Genomic DNA, 10549 nt, shown 5'->3' with positions numbered 1-10549 from the left:
CAAATCAATGGGAGAAGGTGGAGAACACAGAAGTGAGATCTGGAGGCAGCAGCAGAACTTGAAGAAATAAAAACACAGGAGAGGAAGAAATCAGAGAAGAGGCATCACCAAAATTCTCACGGACCAGATTAGTTGCAAAAGGAGCGTCAGAAGAAAGGACGCACCAGATATCTGTTGGGGAGCGTTTTGAACAAGAACTATCCATAGGATAATTAATTTCATCTGTCAAATATCTGAAAAAGAACCTCTACTTCGAGTTCACTGTGGTGACTGGATCTGGCCGCGCCACTCCATCACCATCAATGGCTCTTTTCCAGTCCTGCCTCTGAGGTTAATCATTACCTGTGCAATGATTTCGAAATTCTGTGAAGAGACTTCTGACAGCGACAAGGATACAAACAACCAGCAGATTAGACAAGAAACTTTTTATTCACACTTCCTACTCCTAATTAAACAGCCACTTTATCCTTGATGACTGCTATTCCACGAAACTAAGTCCTCATGGAAAACACTGCCAACACTCTCATATAACCCCCAAGGTAGACTGGGGAGTAACCTCCCCTACACCTCTCTGAGATTGTAGACTTCTATTAACAAAATGTGATGTTACCTACCCACCACTCATCACTGGGATGTATTTTCCAGCAGGGCTAAGGTCATATCACCACTCCATTTTCCCGGCAGTCAATTGCCTCCATGGTAAGGTGTACATCCTGTGGCCATAGGAGAAAATTAAATTGGCAGTATGACTAGGGGTTGGATCCATGACTTGATTTCATTTACTCTGAGAAACAGATGGCTGCCCATCCAGTCGGGAAAGGGTCAAGGTGAGACGGATGATCCGGTAGGCTGTGAACAGAACCACATACCCAGTTCAATTCCATGGACTTCTATTTTTATGAATGGCTAGAGACTATTTACTGGTAAATTACTAAATGCATTATTAAGGGTTACTCAATTTGTTATTAATAAACTAAACTTGGTCTATTTATTTATTCTATATTCTCCTAACATGGCTTAGTGCCCGTCAATGCTTGCCAACGTTCCAAAGCTCCCACTGGGCATGCCTCATAGAAATAGAATTCTTGTAAATTTTTAGAAAGGATATTTAGGGAGGATCCTCACCCCTACAGATGTGAGTTGGTCAGGTTTTCAGTTATTGTTCATTTAATTATTAATTATTGTTAATTTAATTATTGTTAATTCCTTTTTAATCATCAATTGCTCTTGGTTTAGCATCTTCATTATGAGTTTCGTTTATTGTGGAGTGTTTGGCTAATAAATACTGTGTTTATGTTAGTCCAGACCCTATGCCAAGATGTTTATAAGCTCATTTACTGCTCTTAACACCCCTTTGAGGCAGGTATTATTATTGCCCTCATTTCACAGTCAAAAAACTAAGGTACAGAGAGGCTAGATAACTTGCCTGAGGTCACACAGCTAGAAATTGCAGTTAGGAATTTGAACTCAAGGATCTTTACCTTAGATTGAGGGTCAGCAAACTTTTTCTGTCAAGGGCTAGATGGTACCTATTTTTGGCTTTGTAAGCCATTTTCCATTGAACTGTGCTGTTATAGCCTGAACGCAGCCATGGTTGCTATGTCAACAAATAGGCATGGCTGTGTTCCAATAAAACTTTATTTATAAAAATGGGCAGCATGCATGATTTAGCTTATGGGCCATAGTTTACTGACTCTCGCTTTAGAACTCTCACTGTTCACCTCTATGTCATTAACATTTGCCTTCTTAACTTCTAGTGAAGCGCCTATGCAGATTAGGAGACTAAAATATTCTAATAGCTATACTGAGACAGGAAGGCATTGCAATTCAGATATTAATCAAGCATGCCTTTATTGCTAAAGAAGATGTAAAATCTATGTTCGTACAGCAGTATATTCATTACTGATGTGAAGAAATTTTGTTTTTTTAATTGCAACATATGATCAAGTTAAGCAGAAGATTTGATCATTTAAGCTCATACTGCAATTTTCTACAATATAAAATCTATATATAAGCTTGTCATTTGATTTTAAATAAGTATACAATCCACCTATTTTGGGCCCCATTGCTTTATATAATCTATTTGGACCCCAGGAAGTAGGGAGGCCAAGGGATCTTTGGAGCTGCCACGGATCAATACAGTCCAAAAATGTTCGGTAGACACCACTCTCAAGACTGAGGGAAGCTTCTGAGGCCTCATTATGTCTGGAAGGAGAACCCAATGCCAGTGGTAAGGAGTGAGGGCGTTTTATTGTTTTCAGCAGTTGTACACAATGGTTCCTCTTATAAACTGAACTGTGTTTCTCCAAAATGCATATGCTGAAGCCTAAACCCCCCATGTGACTATATTTAGAGATAGGCCCTTTAAGCACGTAAATAAGGTTAAATGAGATCGTGACTGTGGGGTCCTGATCTGACAGACCTGATGTCCTTCTAAGAAGAGGAAGAGTGACTAGAGCTGTCCTCGTTCTCTCTCTCTCTCTCTCTCTCTCTCAGTGCACATACAGAGAAGAGGACAGGTGAGGACAGAGCAAGAAAGCAGCCATTTGCAAACCAGAAAGAGGACCCTTAACAGAAACCCAACCACGCTGGCCAAGGACTTCCAGCCCCGACAACTAAGAGAAAATAAATGCCGGGGCACCTGGGTAGCTCAGTTGGTTATCCAACTTCAGCTCAGGTCATGACCTCATGGTTCGTGGGTTCAAGCCCCACATCAGGCTCTATGCTGACAGCTCAGAGCCTGGAGCCCGCTTTGGATTCTGTGTCTCCCTCTCTGCTTGTTTCTCTCTCTCTCTCTCTCTCTCTCTCAATGAACACTAAAAACAAAATTTTAAAGGAAAAGAAAAGAAAAATGTCCATGTATAAGCCAATCTGAGGTATTATGTCATGGCGACCTGAGCCAACGAACATAGCTCCCAACTTCAGAATGTGAAAAATAATATGAACTTCAACAAGATGTTAGTCATATATTCACTATCTCTTGACTGAGATTATATACAAATGCATACATACACACAAATAATTCGATATGACAACTTCAGTAATGCCCATATGTTACTATTCATAACAGTATATAAATATCTTTGGGACAAATAGGTTTTGTGGGTTTTTTTATGTTTCAACCCCCTTACAACAGTAATTCCATTGACTACCCTGACATCCCCAGTCTTCTGGGAAAAAAAATCATCTATTCCTAGCCCCTTTTAAGTCTGACTAAATTTGCACTACTCTTGGCTCAGTCCCTCTCCCCCAGCTGTGCCCTGACTGAGGGTGGGGCATGCACAGAATATAACATGTCAGATGCAGTTTAAGAAAATGATCTAAGTGCAGGAATCCCAAGGGCCAGAACAGGCTTTAGGCCAAGGAAGAATCATGGCAGCAGTTACACTGAATGCTGACCTCGTGCCATGTAACTAATCACGTTTCATTCTTACGGGCCTGACACTGGGAGCCCAATGGGAAGAAGCACCAACATCTTCAACTTGAACCTCTTTATAATTATTTTTTATTTACGTAAATTCAAGTTATTTAATATACAGTGTAGTATTGGTCTCTGGAGTAGAACCCAGTGATTCATCACTTACATGTAACACCCAGTGCTCATCCCAACAAGGGCCCTCCTTAATGCCCATCACCCATTTAGCCCATCCCCCACCCACCTCCCCTCCAGCAACCCCCCTCAGTTTGTTCTCTGTATTTCAGAGTCTCTTATGGTTTGCCTCCCTCTCTGTTTTTATATTATTTTTCCTCCCCTTCCCCTATGTGTATCTGTTTTGTTTCTTAAATTCCACATGAGTGAAATCATGATACTTGTCTTTCTCTAACTTATTTCACATGGCACAATACACTCTAGTTCCACCCATGTTGTTGCAAATGGCAAGATTTCATTCTTTTTCATCGCCGAGTAATGTTCCATTGCACATGTGGCAGATATGTGTATATATACACACATGCCACATCTTCTTTATCCATTCATCAGTAGATGGACATTTGGGCTCTTTCCATAATTTGGCTACTGTTGATAGTACTGCTAAAAACATTAGGATGCATTGCCCTTTTGAATTGGCATTTTTGTATCCTGTGGATAAGTACCTAGTAGCGCAATTGCAGGGCCATAAGGTAGTTCTATTTTTAATTTTTTGAAGAACCTCCAAACTGTTTTCCAGAGTGGCTGCACCAGTTTGCATTCCCACCAACAGTACAAAAGTATTCCCCTTTCTCCGCATCTTTTGTTAATTTTAGCCATTCTGACTGGTGTGAGGTGGTATCTCATTGTGGTTTTGATTTGTATTTCTCTGATGATGAGTGATATTGAGCATCTTTTCATGTGTCTGTTAGCCATCTGGATGTCTTCTTTGGAAAAGTGTCTATCCATGTCTTCTGCCTATTTCTTCACTGGATGATTTGCTTTTTGGGTATTGAGTGTGGGAAGTTCTTTACAGATTTTGCATACAAACCCTTTATCTGTCATTTGCAAACGTCTTCCATTCTGTCGGTTGCCTTTTAGTTTTGTTGACTGTTTCCTTCACTGTGCAAAAGCTTTTTATCTTAATGAGGTCCCAATAGTTCATTTTTGTTTTTATTTACCTTGTTTCCAGAGACATATTCTAGTAAGAAGTTGCTGTAGCAAAGGTCAAAGAGGTTGCTGTCTGTTTTCTCCTCTAGGATTCTGATGGTTTCCTGTCTCACATGTAGGTCTTTCATCCACTTTTAATTTATTTTTGTATATGGTATAAGAAAGTGGTCCAGTTTCATTCTTCCACATGTTGCTGTCCATTTAAACGTCTTCCTATATCCCTTGTGAAACTTATCCTTATAAGCACTTAATATTGTTAAACAGAAAAGGGATCTAGACTGGGGGATTTTCAACCTTGGCTTATCATCTGTATTACCAGAGTAGCTTCTAAAAACATGGGCACCTAGCCCTACCCTGAGGGGGTGGACTCTGAGGAATTATGAGGTATCTACACTCCTTGCACCCTCCCGATGGCAATCGAATGCAGCTACCTTGACACCATTTCTCAGATTTGCAATTTGATCATGGCATTAGATGAATATAACCCATGGCCTCAAATAATGGCCACCCCATATCCTTGCCCATTCCCCTGTAACTTTGTAGCACCCAAGCATCACACTTTGGCCAAGAGAATTTTAGGAAACTTGATGCAAGAAGAGACGTGGAAAAGTGTTTGCTTACATGTTTCCATTTCTTGCCTTCAATCCCTGCCACTGCAATGAGAATATCCCAGCCTAGTCCAGTAGAATGATAAGAGGCACATGGAATAACACGGAGTCATTCCGGGCAAGGGTAGGCTAGACCAGCTAGCCTCCGCCCTACCCAACACTGCAGATGCATAAACAAGCTCAGCTACGATCAATCAAGACCAACCCAGATCAGCACAATCACCTAGAGAACCATAGACTTGGGAGAAATAATTAATGGATATTATTTTAAGCCAGTAAGGAGTGGAGGTAGAGGAGGGTTTGGAGGATGTGTTCCACAACACAGCTGGCTGATGTAACTTTGGTTCAGGGGTGCCTGGGCGGCTCAGTTGGTTAAGTGTCCGACTTCAACTCAGGTCACAATCTCATGGTTCATGAGTTCACGCCCAGCGTCGGGCTCTATACTGACAACTCAGAGCCTAGAGCCTGCTTTGGATTCTGTGTCTCCCTCTCTCTCTGCCCCTTCCCCACTCGTGCTCTCTCTCTCTCAAAACTAAACATTAAAAAAAAAAAAAAAAACAAAAAAAACTTTGGTGCAGAGCAACCAGGGGGACAGAGCAACTCAATGAAAGGCTAACATTGATGCTGTCAGAGACTTTTGCAGAACTTTTCAATTTACATTCATAGGAATGTAAAGGAATGTAATAGAAAGGAAGGAGAGGGTTTCCCAAGGTCAAGTATCTGGGAAATGCTAAGTTAAAGTTTAGCTTAGCTGGTTTCTTTGCTGCAGAATTCCAAAGCCTTTAATATGAGCCATGATAAGTCTTCTAAAGGAAGAAATTATAAACAATGTTTCCAAACGTATTTGAGCACAGAAACTTCACTTTCCTCCACCCCCATGCTGAGCATTACATGAAATGAATATCCTGTAGAACATATTTTGGACATTATCTAAGGCAAATCGGTCTTTGTCCTGCTTCCGTGTTGTTCCAGAGAGAAGAACAACAGCATTTAAAGCGTGACAGTTACAGTGATAGGAAGTGGAACTCAAAGAAGTCAAACAAAGACTTGGCAACTAAGAGTCATCTGAAGACAGACTCGCCTGCCTAGGGAAGCAGTGGCTCTAAACCCCAAGACTGAAAGCGTCCAATCAGAGATAAATATGAGGTTTAGAAATTTTTTGTGTGTGACTACTAGTTACTTTCATTAATATTTAATAGCATGAAAAATTTAGATTCTTTCAGTTAAAGGTAGTATGATGGTTAATTTTTTTTATTTTAGAGAGAGAATATGAGTAGGAGAGAGGAGGAGAGAGCAGAAATGGGAAAGGGGGAGAAGGGGAGAAAGAGAGAGAAAGAGAGAAAGAGAAAGAGACAGAATCTTAAACAGGCTCCATGCTTAGTACAGAGATCTATGCAGGGCTTGATTCCACTGCCCTGGGATCATAATCTGAGCCAAAATCAAGTCAGGCACTCAACCAACTGAGCCACACAGGTACCCCTATAATGGGTCATCTTATGTGTTGACTTGGCTGGTTATGGTGCCCAGTTGTTTGGTCCAACACTAGCCTAAACATTTTGCACATGTGATTAACATTTATAATCAGTAGACTTTAAGTGAAACAGATCTGTCTCCACCCTGTGGGTGGGTCCCAGCCAATCAGACTCCCTCAGTTTCTCTCTCAATCTCTGTCTCTCTATTCACACTCAAACACACATGCATACAGATAGTCTTGGTCTGTTTGGAGAGCCTTGGCAAAATACAAGTAGCTAGCAAGCATCATTTATATTTTAATCACTGTCCTGGATTTAAAATATCCCCTAAAAATTCTTCTCTAGCTGCCTCCCAGTACTTGTCCCGGGCAGATCAAAGTGCTAGGTTTTCCATTTGTTCCTCTGAGGACTCTCCTAGGCAGTCAGCTGAGAGGAGAGCTCATAGTTGCATTATAGTGATAGCCAGCAGGTGACATTTCTAAAATTCCCTTTTTAAGAAGGGCCGATTTTATGGGTCACCTTGGGGTAGCCTCGTAATTTTGCAGCTGTGCAATATTTGTGAGGAACTGACAGTCCCTTACAAGCCACAGTGACCCAACTTGGCAGGGCCCCAGAACCTATTTATGGCCTGAAATACAGGGGAAGAGGTTACAGGAGGTGGTTCTCCTCTGGAATTGAGTCAGACAGATGATAACACTCCAGGTCAGAGTTAACACAGAGTTTCATTTACTGCATCAAGTTCTCTGAATGATTTCCAGGGAGCCTAATGGGAGCCTCAGTAAACCACTACAGATCTTGTGTGGATATCCAATACTCATTTAGGGAAAAACAAAACAAAAACAAAAAAACAAACCAACAAACAAAAGCAAGAAAAGAACTGGAGAAGGTCAACAAGAAAGACTTTAAAATAGGAGGGGTACCTGGATGGCTCAGTCAGTTGAGTCATTTCGGCTCAGGTCACGATCTCACGCCTCATGAGATCGAGCCCCACGTTGGCTCTGTGCTGACAGCTCAGAGCCTGGGGCCTGCTTTGGAGTCTGTGTCTCCCTCTCTCTGCCCCTCCCCCACTCATGCTCTCGCTCTCGCTCTCTCTCTCTAAAGTAAATAAACATTTAAAAAATTTTTAAATAAAATAGGAGAAATAAATAAGGAAAAGACTACATGTAGTCCAGGGACTGTGGGGATCCAGAGCCAGAGCCACCACCCTCCCATGTCAGGCGCCCTGTTCAAGTATTTGTCCCAAGCCTTCTCACACTGTAGCAATGACCATCCGTAACTAGTTCCTTGAGGACAGATTCCTGTACCAATCATTCTTCTATCTCCTGTACCTAGTTCAATGGCTGGTACATAGCAGGAACTTAGAAAATGTTCGCCAAGTAAATGAACGCATAGAGGCACACAAAGCACTTGGCATCCACGTAGCTAGAGTATCCAGGCAGCATTATTTCTCACCCAACCATTGGGCATAACAAGCCCAGCGTGACCCAGAACCTGAGAATATTTCTTTCGAAACGTGCCCTGATAAATATGTGCAGATGTGAGTTCTCAAAATCTTTAGGGCTGGAGTCTTCCAATTGTGTATGTATATTTGTACTATTTCACAAGGGTTGCCATAATAACGCACCATGGCGGGGCGGGGTGGGGGGCATGGGGTGCTTAAACAATACAAAGGCATATCCTCATAGTCCTGGTAGCTAGAAATCTGAGATCAAAGTGTCAACAGGGTGCATTTCTTCTGAGGCCCCTTTTTGGCTTCTAGATGGCTGTCCTGCCCTGTGTCTGCACATGGTCTTCCCCTCTGTGCCTGCCAGTGAGCTCATCTTCTTTTATAAGGACACCAGTCATATTGGATTAGGGCCCGGCCCAATGACCTCATTTAACTTAATTACCTTTTTAAAGCACCCTACCTCTAAACATAGTAACATTCTGAGACACTAGAGGTCAAGACTTCAACATAGGGATTTGATTGGGGGAGGGGGACACAAATATACACACACATAACATATATGCATCATATATATGCAAGTATTTTCATCGTTTCAAGGTCAAGAAGGGAAGGTCTTCATATGTATTCTATGTCAATATCACCTCTCTCACTGAATAGACCCCCTCACTACGTGTGATGGGAGCGGAACTAGAAGCTATATTTTTTGTCTCTCTCCTCTAACTGGTAATGAAGTCACCTTCTAATTCATCGATTTCTTTTTCATTTATCTCGAGTTTTTATTTCTCCTTTCAGAATCCTTGAAAGCTGAACACAAGAGTCTAGCTGTGGCCCACAGAGAAGCCACTAGATCCTGAGCTCCTTGAGAAATGACTGGAATGTGTTATCTGTATGTTGCCAGCATATAACACATTACCTGGGATTTAGTACATGTTCTAAAAATACATGGTTAAAATAATGCATACAGGAAAAAGAACCTCATGCTAGGTTCCTGTTTTCAAGTTCCAGAATAATATTGGCCCCGTAAGCAATATTCCCATATGCTGACTCATGTTGAGCCCATTGTACCCTTAAACTTTTTAAAACCACATTTAGGTACAACCACTTACTTCCTGGAGTTTAACAGACTTGTGTGTGCAGCCATCTACATTAAAACAGGAGCTAACAGTCTTCAGAAACGTACTTCTGCATAAACAAAAACCAAATGGCATCACCTGTGACACAGTCAGCATTGCTGACTCAGGCACCAACCCCACTGATACATACACCAGCAGCGATGCATGGTGCCCTCTTGACTTCCATCACTGCTGAGGCAGCATATTCAAGAGGCACATACCTGGCAGGGTCAGCTTGACTCGTGATCTGGCCTTTGCCCTGGTCCAAGTAGCATCGTCCAGAGGAAAATGTGGGTACTCGGCTATTCTTCAGGGCCCTCCTCGTCTAATACCAACCAGCCATTCCTCTGGTGGCCCGTAATCCATCAATAAAAGGCCCTGTTGCTGAAAATCTAACATCTAACATACCGTATCTTGGACCCGTGGCTGGCTCTTTGACTCAGATCCCTGAATGAATGATTCTGATCTGGTTAACTTCCTGTCTTGCAGCTGTGGACCCAGACTGCATGCACTCTAGTTCCTGTTATGACCTGCTTCTCTATCTACGATGGGGTGAGGACATCAGTAATGGCCACTCAACCCAAAGACTAATCAGCAAGTTTTCTCCCTGTTAATTCAGAACACAGTGGTCAAGAAAACAGAAAACTAAACCCCATAATCTCCAGATTCAGACTGAAAGGTCTTATTTTTTTTTTGAAGTTTATTTATTTATTTTGAGAGAGAGCATGAGAGAGCGCACATGCATGAGCAGAGGAGAGACAGAGAGAGGAGGGGGAGAGAGAGAGAATCCCAAGCAGGTTCTGCACTGGCAGCACAGAGCCTGATGCAGGACTGGAACTCGCAGACTGTGAGATCATGACTTGAGCCGAAAGCCAGAGTCCAACATGCAACCGGCTGAGCCACCCAGGTGCCCCTGAGATTGAAGGGCCTTGAATGACAGATATGCAGATGGTAACAGCTTAGCTCCTTAAGAAATGACATTCATCTTCTACAAAAGCAGTGATAATGGGGCGCCTGGGTGGCTGGGTTGGTTGGGCGTCTGACTTCGGCTCAGGTCATGATCTCGCGGTCCGTGAGTTCGAGCCCCGCGTCGGGCTCTGTGCTGACAGCTCAGAGCCTGGAGCCTGTTTCAGATTCTGTGTCTCCCTCTCTCTCTGCCCCTCCCCTGTTCATGCTCTGTCTCTCTCTGTCTCAAAAATAAATAAACATTAAAAAAAATTAATTGAAAAAAAAAAAGGGGGCGCCTGGGTGGCTTGGTCGGTGAAGCGTCCGACTTCGGCTCAGGTCATGATCTCACGGTCCATGAGTTCGAGCCCCGCGTCGGGCTTTGTGCT

The 10549-nt window shown here is 42.6% G+C and overlaps 1 long non-coding RNA gene across 1 annotated transcript in view; it reads right to left on the bottom strand.

Moving 5' to 3' along the window:
* Window positions 1–444: 444 nt before the first annotated feature.
* Window positions 445–10549, bottom strand: part of LOC107180740 — a 95850-nt gene continuing 85745 nt past the window's right edge. Inside the window, exon 3 of the long non-coding RNA XR_001511494.2 lies at window positions 445–849. This is a non-coding gene — a long non-coding RNA (uncharacterized LOC107180740). The remainder of the gene's footprint in view (window positions 850–10549) is intronic.

The sequence above is a fragment of the Panthera tigris genome, chromosome D4, assembly GCF_018350195.1.
Source record: "Panthera tigris isolate Pti1 chromosome D4, P.tigris_Pti1_mat1.1, whole genome shotgun sequence".
In the NCBI taxonomy this organism is placed as follows: Eukaryota; Metazoa; Chordata; class Mammalia; order Carnivora; family Felidae; genus Panthera; species Panthera tigris.
This window is presented reverse-complemented; position numbering and strand designations above follow the sequence as displayed.